At 44.9% G+C, this 22610-nt stretch overlaps 1 protein-coding gene across 2 annotated transcripts in view; it reads right to left on the bottom strand.

Annotated features, from left to right (window-relative positions):
• tnrc6c2 (trinucleotide repeat containing adaptor 6C2) overlaps positions 1–5546 on the bottom strand; it is a 48941-nt gene extending 43395 nt beyond the window's left edge. For both annotated transcript variants that reach the window (XM_070970937.1, XM_070970946.1), the window contains exon 1: positions 4775–5546. The gene's annotated coding sequence lies outside the window, so the exon portion shown is untranslated. The remainder of the gene's footprint in view (positions 1–4774) is intronic.
• Between the last annotated feature and the right edge of the window lie 17064 nt (positions 5547–22610).

The following is a 22610-nucleotide window of genomic DNA, read 5'->3' as shown; positions in this document are numbered from 1 at the left end:
TCACACCGTCGACATCAGAAGAGCCGAGCTAAAGCACATACATACACATATGATGCATGCAAAAACAAATCTAATCAGTAAGGGTTATGCTCCCCTCAAGGTAACTGGCATTCAGTCAACAATTCCCTGGCTGTCAACTGTGTAAACAATAATATAGACACTGAAAGACAGATAGAAAATAAGTGCTGGGCTTACTAGTGGGGACAAAGCCTGCCCTGATGTAATGAGGAACCCAAACATTTCAGCATCAAAGTAAAAAAGGTCCAATATTATGTGTTGGGCTAACAGCTTACTTGTCCCAATTCTTTAGTATCCTCAGATACTCAGAGCCTTAATTAATATGAATTGGGCCATGCCAAACTCTGTTGTTAAAACTTAATCTGTCCACAAGAAATTGTGCTTTGTAATTCAACTGGGTCGCTACTCAAACATCACAAGGACTGTTTTGTTGATCATTTCCAGCAGTTCTGCCCTATCAAACCAAGTTCTCAGAAGTGTACCCTACCAATCAAAACAAAGACACACACTAAATGTAAACACTTGAACTTCACTGAGGGTACTCGAGTTGATATTAAGGGGACAAAACAGTCCACACAGCAAATGACCTGAGCTGGCTAGCCTAAGCCCAGCATAGGAGTAAGGCAGCACATGCTAGTGCTATTTACATAGCCTTCACTGAGGGCTTTGGAAGTGCTGCAAGTCCTTTTACATAATGGGTAAGTCTGTCTACTGCTGGTTTGGAGCAGGAAAAAGGGAACACTGGAGGTTGGACGTCCTGCATATTCTCTGTCAGCTTCCATGTGATGCCCCTCTGCTTCTCTACACGTCTCTCCAATTAGCCGACATGGAGCAGAGGGAGGGAAGGAGGCCCCCACCAAACCTTGCACATTGAACATTCCCCTGGACCCCTGCCAAGACTCACAGGCTGCAGCTCGCCGGCTTCGGCTTCGCCTCCCCATCCCCCTGCTTCCATCCCGGCCTGGCTTACCCCTGGTGGGCCCCCTAAACCCCTGCCCCCTCTATTAGCACACAAGTTGGACAAGAAATAGGGGGGTTCTAAAGAGCCCTAAACCCCCACCCCACCCCCCTGAACACCCATTGGACTCTTCAGTTATAACTCTTCTGCACACCTTTCATGCAAAACCCTGTGTATGACATGATGAACAGGAGTTCAACCACTGTCTATCTTTGGATACAAGACAAGCAAATATCTGGTGGCTGCCCTTCACATTGGACTGAAACTATACTTGAAACCCTCATCGGAAAAACGACACGTCTCACCACATAAAAAGTGAATGCAGCTTACTTGCAATCAGGAAATGTCAATTCACAACCGGGGGCACCAGAAGATAAGTTTATGACTATCATAACATGAGATCACTGTCTCATACCAAAGCAGATCAGTGCCGGACCTGTGGTGAACCCTGGTTGAGACCTGGGTTGCATAGACCAAGAAGACTCTGTCACCTCAATGGCAACTCGGGTTTTTCCTGAGACATTACTTCACATGACAGAAAATGACAGACTCGAGACATCCCTCACAGGCAACCTGTAAATGTCAGGCAGTCTGAGCACTTGAAAGTGATAATGACAGACTGACACTGTTATTTTTTCTCAGGGTGATGTCCATCCAACTAAGGATACTACAACTATTTATCCCTACTACTGTCAACACCACAGTCAACACAACACTCCCCCCTCGCTGGCTCTCACACACATAGACAAACACTTTTCATTTAGTACAATGGACACACCAAAATACAACGAGCTGGCAAGTCTTTAGACTGCCCACCTCATCTTCAGAATAGCTGTCCATAGAGCAGAGGAAGAGGGTAATGGCTTTTGGCAGACTCTGGTTGAATCCAGCTGATTCTACCTTCAACGCCTCCCTACTGGTGCAGCACCCCGCAGCAGTGCTAAGCATGTTATCTGTCAGGACTGTGCCAGTTGTTTGAAAAGCCTCATAATCACAGGCTCAGTAACTACCATGGTCAGGCCTGGACTAAGGTCAATGACGGGGGAAGGGGATAGACAACACGAGCCACTTTTACAAAGCCTGACTAAGTGGGAACAACCAGGGCAAACACAAACTGTCTGATGAGGGATAGAAATTATTATTTTTTATTTGAATCTCTGCAAATAGACATAACCGCTGTACAGAAATAAAAATTCAAAGCAAACCAAAACAGTGTACGAGGGATACAGAGACACAGGATGAGCTGACCCATTCCAGTTGCAGGCTAATGACAGCACGACTGGACCGGTGTTTGTGCTTTGTCTGATGAAGGTCAGACGAGGGGAGGCGAGCTTTGGGTTGCCCCTCCAGTGATAAGGGGCTGCAGTTGGAGTTGCTGCCCAGGTCTACCCTCATGGCTTTGTTACAATACACTCTAATCAAAACAATGTCTAGATGCCTCCAGCCTACAACCTGGTTGAATACAGAGCCAATCTGGGTTATGGGTTTCCTGCTAGTGTGCTGCCAAAATTTCAAAAGGAGTAATATAATTCATTGAGTCTTAGCCCAAGTGAGTGACTGAATTTCTTACTTTGAGTCTTTTCCACCAGCAAAGAACCAATTATAGACCTCAAGACTGAGATAATTTAGAGTTCTGCCATTTCTGTGTCTAGATTTGCAGATATTGGCATAGATTGATAGACTATCCATGTTCACCATAGACTCCCAGAGGATAATTTGTGCATTCCCTACTACTCCTAAGATTGAACATTTGCAAGGAGATTAAAAAAAAAAAACAGAAGCATGACTGACTTCTTCGTTTTAACACAACATGTCTTGCCTCGAGGGAAACCCCAATGCCGGTGACCTAACGCCCATACACACCCCCAAAGTGCTCCAGTGCCCTCCAGATGAGCCACTTGCTGTGACTGTAGTGGTAGCTATGGTTCTGATGCAGCTGTGTCTGGGAAGGGTAAGCCTAACAGTGAGGTATTTAAGAAAACTAGCAGACTCCCTTCCTCCTCTTGCCAGGCTTTAGGTCTTTCTTTTCTCCCTATTCACTAGTTTTACATGCACACCAGAGGGCCCCTGCAACATCTTTTCACAGCCAACCCCTTACTGCGTGCTCTCCAGCGATTTGGAAAGAAGGGCGTGCATATGGGAGGACCCTTGACCCTGGCTAAGAACAGGGCTCTGTGTGTGTTTCTGTGAGTCAGCTGGGGTGTCCAGGGCATGCGGGAGGCAGCTCGCGACCTCATTAACAACTGCAGGGCATTAACCAACTGCCAGGGCTTTGGGTTCGACATAAATGGCCACACACTCCCATGGCAAAAACGACAGGCATTCCCACGTGTGTATTCACTGGCCGATTCAGACACAAACACACAACATCTGCGACAACAACATGCTCACATTCCAAGACGTGGCGCAGACATACCCACAAACAGGCACACACGCAAACGTGCATGTGCTGCACACGCGAATAAATGCCCCAACAGTCGTCCCATCCGACTGCAAATGTACACATGTATGGGTGCCGATGCTGCTCACGCGCATTTCTCATTTCATCACCTCACTGGTGTGTGACGATAGAGATAAGACAGTGGTGACAGAGATGTCAGAGCAGGGGAAAGGAAAAGGGGGTTTGAAATTGAACGGGAAATTATGTTCTTCAATTAAGACACGCGGAGGAGATATTAAAAGCTATACTCCAGTGCCTGGGGACAGGATGCAAGAAGGGGGGGATGCAATGGAAGGCGACAGTTCAATCAGAATCCCTGGCTTTCTCACCAAGCCGGGGGGTGGGTGGGTGGGTGGAGGAGAGGAGGGAAGAGAGACAGGATGACTATGTTTAATAATGTACTTGGAATTAGTGTAGAGGAATGTGCGAGATACACGGTGTGATATAGATCCAGAATGAACCACAGACAACAGAGGAGTAACAACGGACCAACAGAATGCAAGACCGTGCCTCTGTCACACTGAGAAAACACTGCAGCTGCAATGTGCAGGCACAAAACAGAACATCTGACAAAAGTGTGCCGTCTTCCTGCCATAACAGGCTTCACTCTGACAACAATCGACCTACAGACGGTCCTGTGTGAACCTACTGGCGCACCATTACCTGCTGATAACTAAAAACAGTGAAAAGGCAAGGCAGTCCTCTCAGGCGGGTTCAGAAACCATCACATTACACGCTCACATGTACAGAGTGTGTTCCAGTCCACTCAGCCAATCATGAAAGAGCGATGATATAACACAAAAGTTCCCAACATTTCCATGCCGTGCCCCTTCAAATATATATGCAGCAAATATAATCATCAACCTCTTATGATTATCCTAAAGCAACGTATTCAGCAGCAGCCCTGATCAGTCAGTGGGGTTTTCTCATCGATCCAGCATCACATAAAACACGATTCCTAATTTTGCAGCCCCCCACCCTCCCTTAAAAGCCCTTCGGGTGTTTGGGTGCTCACTGAGCAGACTATTGTGTCTCACTTTAAAATCACTTCTGAGCACACACAAGGAGAATATATTCTGGAGAAAAGGCTAAATTGTGGCACCACAAATAAGCACAGATATGGATGTTTCAAATCTGTGGTTTGCTGTAGTATCAACGCTGCAGCTGCAGTTGGGCTGAATTGTGATACTCATCATTGAGTAAATGCTACGACAAACAGCGCGATCATAGTTATTTTTGATGATTTAGTAGTCGCCTCTGCCCACTTTCCTCTCACCGCTGCGACTTTGATTTTCAAGCAGTGATCAGCAATGACATTCATCAATTAATCACATGAGAGGCACTGATTTGAAACTCACCTTGCGTTAACCACAGCTTGGGCAGCTTTCAGTGATGAGTCGGTGCATGGCAGAAAAAAAACACGCCGAAAAGCATTCTCCGTTGTCTTTTTCTAAAGTTACCCGTAAAGAGATGGAGCAGAGATTCAGTCGCAGTTGAAGTCAGACTTGGCGGAGAAGTCGACTGCTGCTGAAGCAGCTTGAGATACCGAGGTAAACAACGGCTTCTCAGCCAGATACACACACAGCAAGTACGGTAATTTAAGATCTGAGCAAAAATAAAAAATACAAATAAAAATATGCCGTGAAATTACACACGCCGAGGAACAGTTAGTTAAAACGTCACGATGTAATGGGGGGCGGGGAGGGGAACGAAGCACCACTAACAACAAAAACAAAAAACACCAATAAAACGATTTTTAAAAGCAGCTAAACTGTGTAAGCTAACGTTAGCGCTGGTTGGCGCTGCAGGTCGTCGACCGTTGCGAGGTTTTGCAAATCACAGAAATCAGGCAGTTTTCGTTAAAAAAGAAAAAAACGCCGATGACTTCTCGCGTATTAGAGCAAGCCGACGGCCAGCCAGCCAGCCAACTTGTTTTAAAGTGCAAAAGAAATGTTTTTGTTTAGGTCGCCAGCCGGACGACTAGCGACGGGCTGGCTACCGCGAATGCAAAGTGAGAAACGACTCCGGGGAAATACATTCTGTGTGGATCCAGACGGCGGAGCGGACAGTCATGGTAGGCGTTCAGTGAGCTCTCGTTGACAGTGCTCTCGCAGCCATTTTGTTCAAACTAACAACACTGCAGTCTCCCTCTCCTCCTCCCAGGGAGCAGACAGACCAGGAAGTGGCTCCAGATACGTCACCCCCGACCAACCAAAACACCAGACGCTAACTCCGCCCGCCGCCCTCCGGCCGCCCCCCGGCCTCTCCTCCAAACCTCCAAGCGGCCACAGAGGATGGACCGGCGCGAGCTCACATTTCCGAGGTAATTGCTGAGGCATGCAGCTAACACTGCGCTTAAAAAAGAAACAAATGTGATGCTGTTGTAGGTTTTGGAGGACGATACTGTAAAGACAACAAAACAGGAACCACAGACATTTACTCCAATTCAATCACAGTTATAATATCACTGTTTATTACATACTACGTACTTTTGCTGCTCGCGGCAACAGCATTTGGACCCTTTACTTAAAGCTGCTCTGTCAGTATACTGTTTCAAACAATGGTTCAAAGAACTGTGTGTAACATTAAAGGTGCTGCTTGTAATGACAAATACACAGAATTATCATCCAACTTTGCACTTTCCCTCTGCTCTACAGAGTCGTTTAGCATCTTTTAAGTCAACATAAAATATTAATTACTTTATTGTTTCGGTTCACTCTGGCCACTCATCAGCATCATTTTCAGCATCAGGCAATGTTGTGTTTATAGATTGTTGCACTGGGCCAACTGGTCAAAAAATAAAAATAAATAAAATAAATAAATAGATTACTGCAGCTTTAAAGTGGAAACAGATCTTTTTAACGCCCCCTAGCATTTTCAAGCGGTATTATTGTTAGTGCCGCTGTCAGAAAGACGACCAGACCCTCAGAGCCCAGCAAATACCAAAAACCACACTGCATTTGTTTCCAAATTTCTGTGAAGAAGACAGTCATCGGCACTTTGGAAATGAGAGAGAAGAAAGAAACATGTTCACCAAAGAGGTTAAGTGAAATTGTCAGAATTTATATGGAGTAATAACATAGTCTGAGTATTGCTTTGTGCAAAAACAAATAAGTACAGTAGGGGTTGCGTTGGGGTAGATGAAAACATGAGGAGAAGAGGAGTGAGTTCGTTCGTTCATTTAATTTATTAACGGTGCCAGCCTGACTGGATCGCCTGTCAGCCTTAATTTTCCCAGGAGATCATACCCAGTTGTACAGCAGCTGCTTAATAAATGTAGTGAAGTAAAATGTACATTTTCTTGCGAAATAGAAGTATAAAATAGCAGAAAATGGAAATACTCAAGTAAATGTACCTCAAAGTTGTACTTAAATAAATGTACGTAGTTACCTTTCACCACTGACTCCTAGTGGTAGGGTTACATAATACTTAGGGTGTAAAAATAAGATACGATTCTTCATGTGACTCGTGACCAAAATAGCGCAAAAGAGCGCAGAAATGGATGAGTCATAAAAGTCTTCAAGTAATTTGGAACTTGCATCATGAACTTTTTTTTAGCAGACTCGAATGTCTCTTAAAGTGCCCACCCTAAGTTTCTCTACCCAAGATAATCTTTGTCATGAAACACGATGTCCACAAAAGCGAAAGCGATAATTCCAGGCTGTTCTCGACATGATGGATGAGGTCGCCCTTGTGCCCTCTAAACTGCGTCTGCAGCCGTCTCTGACAAAGAAAATGTGGCCCCTGTCCTTTCTCATGGAAATGACTGGTCCTCGCACAGACAACCACACAGACACACACAAACACAGTGTGAGGTGGGAACAGGTCAAGGCCGCAGTCCACAAAGGGGAAGGCTGACCACTGAGAACTCTCAGCAAAGCTCTGGGCTTATATACATCACTGGGAGAGACTGCTAATGAGAAAGCCAGGGGCCCCCGGCCAAAGTTTTTTTTTCCTCCTTTTCAAGGCAAGATGCCCAGAGCTATTAAAAAAGCAAGCTCCAACTGAATGGAGAAAGCAGATGTTCCATGCTCAGGGTTAAGAGAGGTGAGAGCAGAGAGGAATGCCTTCAGAAACGCCTTGAGGGATATGTAGTTCATTGTGCATCACAGGCTATTAAACTGCATGCAGGGATTTGCTGCTCATCCGTGCCTCCTAAATGAATTGTGTTCTGTGTAAACATTTTGTCTCAGAGTTAATTGAATGTGCCTACTTGAAGCATCAATTCACTGATTTATTACATCATGCAAGCTAAAGTGCCTACGTTACTTGTAGCTTAAATGTCCTTGATGTAGACTCACATGAGCTATCAAAGACGGAGATGGAAATCTGTGGACCACAAAGGACAACTGCGACTTAACTGCGAAATAACCGTAGTGGTTTGACATGATCTCAGCCATCAAAGGCAAGAGCTACTTAGGTGTGCGCGTGTGTGTTAATGCTGGTGAGAAGAAAAAGGACAGGGACAGTGTACGTGTGTCTCTGTGTGCAGGCATGCGCATGTATTTATGTTAGGAGTGTTATTCAGGGTTAGGGGTTAGGGAGTGTGCACACATCCTTCCTTGTGCATGTCCACTCTACAGTTCATCACGGCTATTCTTTTAGGTGTCTCTGAGATGCTTCTTTGACGACACCAATTTCCCCAATTGCTTTCACATTTCGGCAGACTGCTGACAGAAGCGAGCCGCCTGACATCCTGATAAGAAACAGCCCAGTAGGACTGCAGCAGAGGCGATCGCTCGCTCCTTCCCCTCTCAGACAATACGCTTCTCCTCCTCTTGCTCTCGCCGTTCGCCTTTTTCTCCTCTCCTCTCTCCATTTTTTTCAGTGCGCTCTTCTGCTGCCTTTTGTTTTAATTCCAGTCCAATCATGAGCCGCGTTCCGCATGAGGTTTTAATTTCAAGCCTGCCGCCGGAGTCTGCTAGACCCACACGCACACGTGCACAAATTCACACAAGCATGTGCACACACCAAACCGCAGATTCTTATGCATCCCATACGCACACTCGTTTTACAGTCGCATCACAAGTACACACGCTTATGTGTGTTACGTGGCTACATGCATATTTAACGCCTGTGCTCTGTGGCTACATTTTATCATTTAAACATGTTTCCCATGAGAGAAAGTATCTCCATCCAGAAACATTAATAATCACACACATTCATAAAAGGCAGATGCATCACTAGACAAATTACATAAAAAGGATCCCAACAGGCTGTTGTTTTGCTTTACAAGTCAAAATGTATTCCATAGTTTATGACAGACCAGCTGAATTTATAGGATCATCAAATGCATTCTAGTACTCAAAGTCTATTTTTTTTGCCTTTCTCTAAAATACAAAGCCCCTCTCCAAATGCATCTTAACATTTAATCTTGTGGAATTAACCACACAAACATGATCTGAGGGGTAGTCAAACATTTCATGACAACAGTGCGTACAAAAGCAGATCTTGGTTTTAAATCCTCATTCCCCAGACACTGCATTCTAGAAGAAGACATTTATAGTGTGCTGTGTGATGCAGAATGACTAACGGGTTGGGGGTGTCAGTATTTTAGTATTGATTATGAATACACAATCCTCCTCCAGAGTCTGGACTTTATGCATGTGAGTAATCAAAATGCAGACAGCGAGCTACGGCTGCTTCGCTCAAAGTGACATTTCCAAAGGCATGACTTGACATATGCAAAAGGAGCGTCATGATGATAATTCTGACAGATGAAGGAGCCAAATGAAACCATCTCCTAACTGCACATAAAAGAAGAATGTTGCGCAGCAAGTCTCCCAGTCCTGCTACTTCAAGGCAAAATTTGCAAGTCGTGGCTGCGCGATTGAGCTGAAACATTCATTGTGGGTTTTTCTCACTCTGATTAGCAATGTGATTGAAGTGCCGATCCATTAAATAATGGTGAAGAGTGGTAAAAACCCTGCTGAGCTGCTCATTGCTCATCTCTAAAGTCTGCAGCATTGCAATGAGCGATAAGACAGACTGGAAGTAGCTAAAAGCATGGTAGTCCATAAGAGGAGGAGGGATCCTTTTCATTAACTTTCATTAAGACTAAGAGGTCCGACACATTAAAGCTGCTGCGAAGTGAAATATATGTAGACACACTGACACATCCCTGCACTAAAAAACATGTGCATACATGTACGTACAAACATGGGTGCAGTTACTGTTACACATGCTGATAGACTACTGGACCATTTCTTACATACAAATATAATGCAGACCCTGGTCACAAACTGCTTTTAATCCTCCATATTCTGCTGTGCCTCTGTAAATACATAATATATTATGGGGGAAGGACAATAGCAAGAGGAAACAGACTATGCAGCGGCTGGTAAAGGGGCAATCCGAGGGGTGGGGAAGGGGTTATGCAGCCTCTGTGTGCATGTGGGGGTGTTTTTGTGTGAATGCACGCTTGTGTGTGAGCGCATGTCTACAGTGTATGGATGTGTGTGTATTTGTGCGTGTCCATATGTGTGTGCTGTATGGGTGGAGGGAGGCAGGGCAGAGTGGAGCGTTGCAGTGCAGTAGGACAGCGTTTCTGAGCTGTGGTAATTTCCCCTGAGGCTATCGAGCAGGTAAAGGCCAGCGAGAGAGGGAGGGAGGGAGGGATAGAAGAAGGCTGGAGCAGAGGGAGGAGAGCAGAGAGGCAGCGGGCGAGTGTGTCAGAGAATAATGAGGAATGATACAGTGGTGGCGGAAAAAGAGGCCGGCTGATTCGTCCAATCAAACGCTCGCACGCTGCATTAATGGCAACTCAAGGTTGAGTGTAGTAGCTCTCATTGTCAACACATTAACGTTTCTATTTTCATTTCAAATGCCTTATCTTGTTAATGAGTGTTTCTGAACTGAGTCATTGTTTTTGTAATGAATTCATCTATTAATTACAAGTGCGCCTTTTCCTGATGACCTTGCTTTATTTTGTTACAAGCTGCAGACCTTAATATTAGCATACATTAAGCCCTGCTTATCTTTCATCCCCAATAGCTAATACGTTAAAATTATCACCCCCCACCCTCACCCAGCCATGGAGAGCAAAAAAAAATAGCGTCAACCACAACAGTGGTTTGTATACTGGGTTTTGTGTGAATGTGTGTGTGTGTGTGTTTGTGGGTGAGCACCCTCACTTATTAGCCCCTTCCCCCTCCCTCCTTGCAAACTCATTACCAGGGTATAAGACCTGCGTGGATTTTATGGTGTTTTGGGAACTGACTGGTTAATCAGATTTATTGCACACTTAAGCTTAATTGATTGCCTTTATGGATTCAAATGAATAATTAAGTGCTAACAAGCCTAGTTTCTGTTTCATCATTCTGAAATGATGATAATGACCCACAGAGACACAAGGTAGTGGAGGTGTCAATCAAAACATTGCCAACATCACAGGATCCACTTTTTCTGCCTTAGTCCTCCGTTTACTATAGAAGCTGATTATAATAATGCCATGTACAAATTGTTTTACTTGCCTGTCAGTCAAAACACACTGTCCACCTCATCTTTAAATTCATTCTTGTAAAACTAAAAGCCGGACATGTATCTTGTGTCTGCCGCTTTGCTCTCTATAGGCCCTCCGCTTTCGTATTTGATGTTTCTGTTAGAAATGAAGCAGTATCAGCTGCTGTGTACCTGCAGTGAAAGGACAGATGGTGTAAGTAAGATCAAGGCGGTCCAAACAGAGACAACATATCCTGACCTTCAGATGATCTTCACCAGATCAATACCATCATCAGCACAGACGCGCGGTCACAGATTAACTCAGCCTCCTCTAACCACCCCCAAACCAAACACACACAAACGCTGTCTCTCCCTCTCGCACAGACACACACACGCACAAACCACACACCTTATTCAGTAAGGGCCCTGGGTGTATTGATTGGTTTGTATTGACTGACACACAGAACAACCACATGAACACACTTTCTTGTTGACTTATTTTTCTCCGGCTGGATGGCGTTGCCTAGTGGGGAGGATGGAGGGTTAAAGCCATATTTTTGGGTCAGGTAAGTCCTGTTATAGCTGTATAGATCCCAAAATTATAGAAACAGGAGAGATGGATGCATTGGTGCAAATTGCCAGGCTGAAAATGGTCAGAAGCACTGCTGAAATTTTTAGTAATTGTTTAAAAAAGTTTCAAAATGACTGAAAATGAAGAACTTCTATTCTTACATCTGACTGTAGGTCCAAATTGTACAATGTTTTGCAGATAATCATTGCTTCTGCATTTACATGTATGCTTGACATCAGAGAAAAGGGCACATGAATAGGCAAGTAAGGGAGGTCTAGCACTGCATGTTATTTCTCACATGCATCTGCACATTCATTACATGCACACATGCATTCAAACAAACACCGAAATCTGACTCCCCACCAGTCATTTCCACAAAATATGCACCAACGCAGAGAGCAAAACAAGCAAATCGATATCTACGTGGCTGCGAGTGGCCAGAAGGCAACTAACCGCATCCCGCATTCAATGTAAATGTTGGTGGCATATCCACAGGCATGGGCTGATATTTAGAAGTCCATTAACACAGGGTGGAGATGGGTTAATTCACTGTTTGTAGCCAGGGATCCGGAGAGGGTTTAGGGCATACAAAGTGGAGGAAGGAGGGAGATGGATGATGGGAAAAAAAGAGGAGAGACGGAAAGAAAGAGAGAAAAAAAGAAAAGAGGGTGATGTGTGAAAAGCAAGACAACAGAAAGAGAGAGACAGAAAATATAAGAAGGCAGAGGAGGAATGCAAATAAATTTAGAGGGAGGTGGATATGTGAGGAGGGTTGGAGGGGGTGCTGGTGGTGGTGCACATGGGTGGGTGAGTGTTGGGGGGGTTGTTTTGAGCAATGCTGCCTGCTATCATCCGCCTCAGCCTGGGCGTCAGTTTGATTAATGCTGCTTTCCTCCAACTGACCTCCAAGGTCACTGGAATAGTGGGTACTCAGCCTCTCCCATTCGCTGCCGCACCGGAGGGGGGTAACGGCCGTATAATACGCGCCCCCAGAGGCTCTTTCCCTCTGTTTTTTCTGTTTCTCCTCTTCTCTCCGTCTGTCTCTCATTTAAACTCTCTCTCATTCTCAGTCTCTCCTCTGTCTGTCTGTCTGTCTGTCTGTCTGTCTGTCTGTCTGTCTGTCTGTCTGTCTGTCTGTCTGTCTGTCTGTGTCTTCGTGTCTCCCCTTGATCTGCCCTTCCTCTCTTCCTACATTCTCTATCGCTCATCCTCATCCATCTCCCTCCCTCTGTCACCATTTCTCTTTCTCTCTATCCCTGTCTACCTTACTCTTTTGCTCTCTTTCCACCAGCGTTCTCTAATCTGAAATGCAATCAAAAGCGGCAATAATGGAATGTGTTCGAAGATGCTGCTGAGAGAGAATGGGGGAAAAAGGCCTGCGAGGGGCTATTAGAGGACCCAGTCAGGTTTAGATAAACACACACACACACACACACACACACACACACACACACACACACACACACACACACACACACACACACACACACACACACACACATACACATACACACACACACACACATACACATACACACACACACACACACAAGCCACAACCACCACCACTCTTCCTCCCCTCCCTCTGTTCACAGACAAGACTGCCAAGGTGAAGGCACATGAATAGAGTTGTCCTACACCAATAGACACTTGGCAATGACACACTTCCTCTGGCTGAGAAGCTACTCGTTGTGCCAGCCGGTCTTTCCTGGCATGGAGCTGGCAAGAAGGGAGTAACATACAGAGAGAGAGAGAGAGAGAGAGAGAGAGAGAGAGAGAGAGAGAGAGAGAGAGAGGTACATAAGGACAGGGGAAGTTTTTGACGTATCCTTTCCTGACAAAAAAAACATTTTCAAAGCAGTTTAAAAAATAACTGCACTCTACTTGTTGGTCATTTTTGTCCTGAACTTGGCCATCGTCTGCACGTTGCCAACCATTCAATGCTTGCATCTGTCTGCAGCAAGCTGCACGGCACGTTGTTTAGAAAGAAGTTTGTGAACAGTACTCAACGATAAAAGAAATGCTGCGTCCACACCAACAGTACAGCCTCATTTATGTCGGTCTCTGCAGGTGCGTCCTGGTAGTTACTTCTTCTTTAATAGTATTGTCCAATAAACTGTGGTCTAGTGTTCTGGTGTTTGATAAGTGTTAAAACTTATAGATGCATCACTCAAACTAGCCTCTGGATTGAGTTTCTGTGTCTGTTGCTATATGCCCACACCAACACAAGCTCCCGATATTTTTATCACAGTGCTTTTGGTCTCGCCCACTTACTTCAATGAAAACTAACTCAAGGTTGGATTAACGCAGGTCAGGTCATTTGTACATTTGCACTGAATGGCAGCTGCATTGATGTTGGTCTGTAAAAAAATGTATTAGAGGTCTTCATAGGTCCACTCTCTTTTCTTTGGGATTGAGATCCGACAAAGGACCCAAGGTAGACCAGGTCCATATTACACTTGTTTTACTGTCACATGTCTTGGGTCTGTGTGTCATTACGTCTGATATCTGAGTGGATCTGAATGGATGTGAGAGTACCAGCTCTGGTAGCTCTGCGCATGTCGTAATCACTGTGGGAGAGAACATTTTAGGCAACCATTAGTCTATGTATTTATGCTATTTGTGCTATTAAAGGACATTTTTTGATTCACAGATATTAAATTGGTTTGGTTTATTATATGCTGTCTATTTATAGCCCAGTGTTTGTGCAGCAGGTGAAAACAGGCACTAAACTGCAACAGAGTTTGGAATCAGTTTCAATGACTTTGCATTCATTCTTTGGACATCATTATTAATGTATTTCTGTTTGTTAACCGTGGCTGCTTGTTGAGTGACAGTGCATCATGCTGCTGCTTGTGTTGGTGTTGATCTCAGGTCCTCTTCAACTTTTCTGTCTTTTAGGTAAACTCATTCATGCTCATCAGGTTTGGGTCGTCCATGGGACCTTTACAGATCTGTTTCAAAAGATCTCAATCATTTATCTGCACGGTATCTTTCTAGGAGCATCAGCTTCATCAAAATCGTCAAATTTAGAGACAGATATTTTTCACTGGACAATACAAACAGTTCATTTGCAAACTTTGCCACCGGTCATTTCCATAAGGCAGGCCTAAACAAGATGGCGTCTGAAAGTGTGTGCAAAGAAGCCAGTAGTATAATCGCAGCCTGGAGAGTTAGCCCTGCTGTGCTCCGTCAATTTGTCTCACACTCTGTACCCTCCATCCCCCCACCCTCTTTCCTTTTTTCTCCGTCTCTCCCTGTTCCCTTTTTCCAGTCGGAGCCTGAGCATCAGGGACACACATACATACACACACATACACACTCGCTCCCGAGCATCATGAATCTTTCATGCAAGCGGGCTGTATAATCCCTGAGGCGTGCTCTCCGAGACCCACACACACCCGCCTCCATCACCTTGCACCAGGAGAGAGAGAGAGAGACAGACAGACAGAGACAGGCAGAAGGGAGAGAGAGATGCACAGATAGATGGAGAGCAAGGAGGGGAGGAGGGAGGGCAGGGGTGGGAGCAGCAAAAGACAAATTGAAGGTGTGAAGTAGGACTTGGCTGGAATTAGCTTCCTTCTTTTGACCATCGAGGGAGGGATGAGAGAGGAGATAGAGAGTTTGTTTTCATTCTTCTTGGCTGCTGAAGGCTGCAGTGGAAAGTCAATTGAAACTCATTATTAGTCCATGTCTGATGGAAGCACACTAAACCGCAACACCATGAAACTATACCTCCAATTAGTGATGGAGTTTTACAGTGTGCCCTTTAAACTGCCTTCATTATACACACACAACCATATTTATACCCATACATACTTATACGTCCTACAGTATATAGAACACACATGCGAGTTTTCAAACTTTTCTTTTTTTAAATATCAGTCAACATGTGTAAAAGGAAATCTCCAGTGGATGACAATGTGAAAAATGTCCATCCCCCTGTTTTTATGAGCACATAAGAAAATCTGAAAATACAAAGCCAGAAATAAAAAAAAAAACAACAAAAAAAACCCACTTAAAGCTTTCAATTATAAGAAAAACTTGGCTGAAACTGGCTGAGAGTAAGTTATGAAACGAAGAAACAGATGTGACAAAGAATGATCAAAGCAAGGATTTCAAACTAAACTCTGAATTTCCTTAAAGTTTACAGAACTGCTGGATGGAAAAGCAGCTAAAGACTTGAATTTATTCTATTTAATTACTATCTTTCTACTCTCACCAATGAAAACACTGAGCAAAAAGAGGCTGGCTCCATATGATTTGCAGAGTATGATTCAATCATAATATAAAATATTTGATACAACTTTAATCTTCAACAAACGGGATGATGGACGGTTCAGTAATGATGTCATTTGCATTTTCTCTTATAATCTGCTCTAATCAAGGTGATTCATGAGGAGACATCTTGTTGTGTGCCATCCCTTTTCATCCTCCTCCCTCGGACATATTCAGATAACATAATACATAATAGCCCCTCCAATAGACTCCCAACACAGTTGATTAACATCATACTGGCTTTCTTTGGTAGGTGTCAACCTGAATGCAGTTTGTCCAGGTTAGCTGCTAATGGAGTGACAATGGAGGACTCACGGGGGACTGGACAGCACAGTTGTGGCTGCTGCTTTAATTACCTGAGGCCAGTCAACACACAGCAGCAGAGAATACCTTCTCACTGGCCAGATGAGCTTCCCATGCCCCCCAGCCTCACACTTGCCTGGGGTGATTTACTGTGACACTGATTAAAAAGGCTGTCCAGGAGTAAAAGGTGGTGTGCGTGTGTTGTGCAAACACATGTTTGAAAGTACGACGGCGTCTGTGGGTGTGTCTGAAATCATGTTGGCAGTATAAATGCATGTAAGGTGCAAACATTTTATTAGCATTTTCACTGCGCACATATAAGACTGGGGCGTCTCAACGTCCCCAGCATACACAAGCATCCCTGGAAAAGGTTGGATAAAGGAGAAGGGGTGCACTCCTTGAAGTGCACCGATGAATGACTAATAATTTGTGTATGTGTGTGTAAAATGGACAGGTGCTCGACGTATGTGTGTTTGCCTTTGAGAGAGTGCGTATGTATTTCCATACAGAGTTTCTGTTTGTGTGTGTGTGTGTGTGTGTGTGTGTGTGTGTGTGTGTGTGTGTGTGTGTGTGTCCGTCCATCCTAAATGCATAATGTGTGTTTTCAGGGGCCAATAGGTCGATCGTTTCCCTCCTTCCAGTACCTTGCCCTCACTCCCATTACTGCTCTCTCACGGTCTCAGCAACATTTCACTATGCACTCTCCGTCTGAGTGCCACCTACGAAATACAATTAAGGTGAGTTATGACCACTCCATAGGAGGGGCAGGGAGTGTGTGGTGAAGTGTGCTTGCATGTGTGTGTGTGTGCACGTTAGATGTATATAAGGGGAGGGAGTGAGAGAATGCATCACTTGTGCATGACAAACAGAACCACCAAGTGTCATATGTAGCTTACTGGTATACACACACACACACATACACATACACACATATACACACACACACACACACTGTGCAGACACAGTCCCTTCCTTGGTGGAACGGAGTGGGGGGGCAAGCGGGCGTTAGGTTGAGATTGGGTTGGGGGGGGGCTGTGGGTGGTGGACGGTGCAGTGCCAATTTCACGCCTCCGCTCATGTCTGCCTCTTCCAGCTGCACGCTGCATGCTCCCTTCTCTCTGGTTCTCCTCCTCCAACTAAGCTTTACCCCCTATACACACACACACACACACACACACACACACACACACACACACACACACACACACACACACACACACACACACACACCACCCTTCCTCGAGTGACCCCCCCCACTTCATCCCATCCATTCCTCGTTGCCCCTCCCTGCCTCCCTCCATAGGTTGGAGTGTGACAGCACCGTGGCATGGGGGATCCATCTCCAAATAAGAACCCAGAGCACATAGAGCACATAATAAACCACTTCGAAGCTGCCTTGGAAAGAAAAAAGACAGACAAAGAGATAAAATAGCAACTCAGCAGCAGTGTGCAAAGCAGCACAAGAGAACCATGTCCCTGTTCAATGCTTTAGCACCCACATCCAGCTCAAGATGGATGCCTTGGTGCACTCACACGTTATGCTCGGCAGCACAAGGACAAAACGAGGGCGCAGGCAAGAAAATAACAGCTCGATTTGCATTCGTAAAGGTAACATTTGTTTATAGCGCGCGCGCGACACCTCTTAATGACCCCACTGCTCATTGCAGCAAGCTTCCTAATTAAGCATTAATTACTCAACAATAGACGTGGCAATTTGGTGGTGATGACGCAACGTTGACATATTCCCACCTGGGCTAATGTCAACACAGCATTATTACCATCACCGCCTGCTGTGGTTATGGCTATCTAAACAGTCATAAACGTCAGCTCAGGCATATTGTACCACAGTTGCTATACAACTAAGCAATACATTCTCCCCCTCTCTCTCTCTCCACCCTGTGTCTGCCTCGTTCTGTCTCTCTGACGGTCTTTTGCTTCTTGTAAACACCAACAGACGGCAAACAAGCGGTGAGTTTCTTCCCTGGTGTTAATTGGTGAAAGCAGTGGGATTTACACAGGCTGGCGGGCGGCGAGGGTTTTCCCTTTGTAGTGGCACAGTGTTTACAGTCCTGCTGCAGCGCAGGCTGGGGCTGCGTGGACGCTGCCTTTTGTTTGCGGCACATCACACAGAGACAGAAGATAAACCCCGCTGCTCTTCACATCACACATAAAAACACGTGTATCCACAAAATCACACAGACACACACAAAGACGCACAAACTCGAACACACCTGACAGAGTGAGAAGGGGGATTAGACAGCTACCGGTGGACAGATGGGAAAGAATATATGTGTGCGTGTGTGTGTGTGTGTGTGTGTGTAGGGGCTCGGGTGTTCTGCGAGACATGAAGTAAACTCAGTCTTGTGTGGACACCTCATTTGGAGATATAGAGTGCATGGGTTTGTGACCACAGCAGATTGGAGAGAGGAAGATTAACAAAAGTGGAGAAGAAGGTGGTCAACTGGAGGGTTTCACTGGAGTGTGTTTGACAGCAGGGAGCACGTCAATTTGGGGATGCGATGTATGTGCCTGGGCTGAGATTTGAGGTCGGACAGAGGAAAGATGGTCACTGAGAAGGTGAGAAAGAATCAGACGGTGGAAAAGTTGTCAAGAGCATATGAGTACACCGGCTTTTTGAAATGAAGCATCCACGAGACAAAAATATACGGGCATGCACCGACTGCTCATCAGCTTATATGGTTAGTGTGTATGATATTAAAAGGGAAATGGTTTATTATACTGAATATTATTTTGATCAAGAATAATAGGCTGGAATTGTTCCATTTAAATTACAGCTTCTGCTCCCACTGTCCTGCTTCACTGGTGTGAATGTCACCCCAAGCCATCAATAGCATAAAAGCCCTTATTTAAAAAAAAAAAAAAAAAAAAAGGATACCATCAGTACTCACATTCATTGTGTAAACTCTGGTGTATCCTTTAAACCTGAACTTTGTCTATCTTCTTCCTAGAAACAGCCCAGAATGAGGATTTCACACATGAACAAACTTTGCTTTTTTCCTCCATCTCCAAAGGCGCCTGCTTGTGCCTGTTGGCTAACTAACTGATGGAAGAATCATCCCACTCTCGATCTGCCGTTCCCTTTGGCCCATTTCCCCCATCCCTAAATTAGTGAAATTTCTACAAAGCGGGTATACATTAGGGAGGGATCAGGGCAAATGGCACATTATGAATACTGTCAGAAGTGGCCTATTAAAGAGGATTCAGACATTATCGACGCCTACGTATCTGGAGAACAATCTCAGTTAAGTTAATAATGTGCAATTAATCATAGGTCACTTAGTGCAGGATGGGGTATAACATGCTGATGTGGAAGCAGGCCTAATCTGCTGTCCATCCATCCAGAGGAAGAGAGAGAGATGGATGGAGGCAGGCTGGCAAACTGTAATCTAGACGGGGAGCTGGCTTTGGTTTTTGACAGCTAGCCAGATATGGGATGGCTGCAGCTATAACCCGCTTGTCTCTGTCTTGCAGCTTTACTCAGCAGGCCTCTGGGGTACGTCCCATTACATTTTTTGTCAGTATATGTAAGCATTTTTAATGACATTTGAAACAATATTGTTTTTTATGCTATTACCACTGTATACAGCCTTACTGGGCTCCTGGACGGCATGGTGGTGGCTCTGCACTGTCACCTCATACCAAGAAGATCCTATAGGATCAAATGTCAACGAGGCTTTTCCTTGTGGAGTTTGCATACTCTCTCCATGGTCGTGTAATTCTGCTCTGGGAACTCTGGTTTCCAAACACGTTGGGTATTAGCAATGCTCCTGCCATTGCCTTTAAGGGTCAAGGATAAATACAGTGACCTTTCATCCCTCGCTGATGAGCTCTGACCTATACAGCTCATATATTTACATGTGTCAAAAGCAGAAAACTACTTTCCCCACAGGTACGGTATAACTTAGAGTAATTTACTGACTGTTCTTTGCACAGACTTCTTCAGCATTCAGAGAAAGACCCTGTTATTGTCATTCTTGTTCACTGACTAGAAAGTGGATGTAACCCCTGGGTCTGAAAAGTGATGCCAACGTGGATGTGCCCTAAACCTGTGTTCTTTCTAATAGCCTGTAGGGGGCGACTGCACTGGTTGCAAAATGAAGTCAGATTGTATGTACGTTTATGAGACAATGACCCTACTTATAACTTGATTTCTCCTTATCCCAGACACATGGAAAATCCATATTTCTTGTGGAACCAATAGTGTAAGCAAACATCATCACTACATCACCTGAAGTTGGAGATGTATGTAAAGTATGTATGCCAGACTTTCTTCAACTATTCAGGAGTGAACATTCAATCAAACATTTCAGAACGAGCCGGGTTTAAGTGTCACGAGTAAGGGCTTTGTTATACTGCCAGTATCTTCAAGAAAACGCGTGTATATTTGCCATCTGTGTTGTAACTCCTGAAATTGTCAAAAACACCCAAAAAGCCTCTACACATCAAACTAGCAGAAAATACACATATTTGCCACTCGACCCCGACCTCCACCCCCAGACGGATTTTGTCGCCTTTTATACTACATTTGTCCTCCACTTCCATCGTTATTGCAACCTGCTGTTACTGCACCTTCATATACATGTGTGCTTTTCATGTGTAGGTGTGGCAGAACATGACACTGACTTGCCATCCTCTAGTGGATTAGTGGGACTATTACACGATTTTGCCTGAGACTGGGCTGAAATATTTAGTTTCGTCCAGAAATAATGGGCAGGTGGACGCACCAACCTCTGAAGTGACCAGCTCTGATTCGAGGTCATAGATTACTAGATTTTTCATATTAACATTTTCCCACTGTACTTCATACCTGATTTTAATTCAGCACTTCATGCATCTAGTATCTAGCCTTTAAAGGAAAACCTGTTTTGATCTCAAGTAGGCTTTAACTATAAAAGCACAGAATAGTGACATTGGAGAGGCATGTGTTAGAAAGCAGACAGGTACCACAGACAGAGGATAAGGGACTCTAATCTGTAATCACAACAGCAATGGAAAAGAAATAGGAATTTAATCCATTGCTCAGTGACAGGGGAGAGACAGGAGGGATAGAAAAGATGAGGGAGAGAGAAAAAGTGCAAGAGAGGTGGAGGAAAGAGAGGGAGCGAGGGGAGACAAGTAAGGGAAAAATTCACTTCCACAGTTGGCTGATCTAGGAAATCCTGCAATCTCGCAGCAGCCAGAAAGCAGAAGCAGATGAGCCGTGTCTCTCCATCTCTCATCCTCCCTCTCTCTATCCATCTTCCTCCCTCCTTTTCCTCCCTCCCTCATTCTCCAGATGAGTTGGCCACTAGCTTTTTTCTCTCTTCCTCACTCCTTTGTTCTCTCTCCTCTCCCTCACGATCTTTTACATCGTCCCTTTCTTTCTTTCGCTTCCACCTCACTGAACACACTCTGCTCCCCAGTCCCATCTCTCTCTCTCTCTCTCTCTCTCTCTCTTTCTTTCTCTCTCTCTCTTTCACATGATGTCCTGAGCTGTTTGACTAGTGCTCAAGCCAGACTATAGCCCCCAGTGGGCTCATTTCACACTTCCAGGCCTGATGCCAGCCAGCCGGCCAGCGAGTGGTGTTACAACTGACAGACAGACGGCACTCGGCACTCTTCTGGCCCTGATTAGGATGCATACAGTGGACTGGGAGGAAGAGAGGGAAGGAAAAGAAACGCTGGCGTGCTGCAGGTTAATTTTCCCCCCCATTTAGACGAGCTGGGTGAGAAGAATTTGGGTAGAGACACAGATAAAAAGTGTGTGTATAGTTTTGTGGATCTGCATGCGTGTCTGCGCTGTGTGTGCATCCATGCTGAAGCCCGAGTGCTACAGGAAGTGTCTGCATTTCAGGCTGAGTGTGTGCATGTGTGTGTTACGCCACAGAATACCAATTGCCAGTGATACAGCCAAAGCCTTCAGGCTGCCTCATTGTACTTCACAGCAAACCACCCATCACCAGTGAAAGCCCACCTCTCTCTATAAAGACAACTCTCCATGCTTGCAGAATAATAACTGAAGGGGGGAGGTGGGTGTCACATATTACATTGCAGGTCAAGTATGGATGAGCATGTGCATTGTATAATGACAGGAGTAAACGGTGCACAACAAGGACAAATTGAGATGCTCTAACAAAGCAATTACATCTTCTAATAAAGCTGTAATTGTGTTTCATTATGGCGAGACGACATCTATTTGCATCATCTTTTATTCCCTTGCTCATCGAGTGGTGCCTGCTCGCTAACCTCTGACTGGCTCAAACAATGCTTATTATGCTTATGGTGGCGATCGCACACAAACACCGGTAACACATAAATGCATACACACACACACACACACACACACACACACACACACACACACACACACACACACACACACACACACACACACACACACACACACACACACACACACACACAGCCAGACAATGAAGTGAGGGAAGCCTCTAGCGTCACAGTGTAGATCTCTCCATTGAGAACCTGTAATTATAGACCCTGTCTCAAGATAAATCAATTAACGCCAACATATAGCTTTTAATTTAATCCGGAGCTAATTAAAGTGAGGAGACATGTGGGAGGGAGTGAGGGAGGGAGAGGGG

Source organism: Chaetodon trifascialis, chromosome 2, assembly GCF_039877785.1.
Source record: "Chaetodon trifascialis isolate fChaTrf1 chromosome 2, fChaTrf1.hap1, whole genome shotgun sequence".
NCBI classification, from domain to species: Eukaryota; Metazoa; Chordata; class Actinopteri; order Chaetodontiformes; family Chaetodontidae; genus Chaetodon; species Chaetodon trifascialis.
The sequence above is the reverse complement of the archived record's forward strand: the minus strand, read 5'-3'. Positions and strand labels throughout refer to the sequence as shown.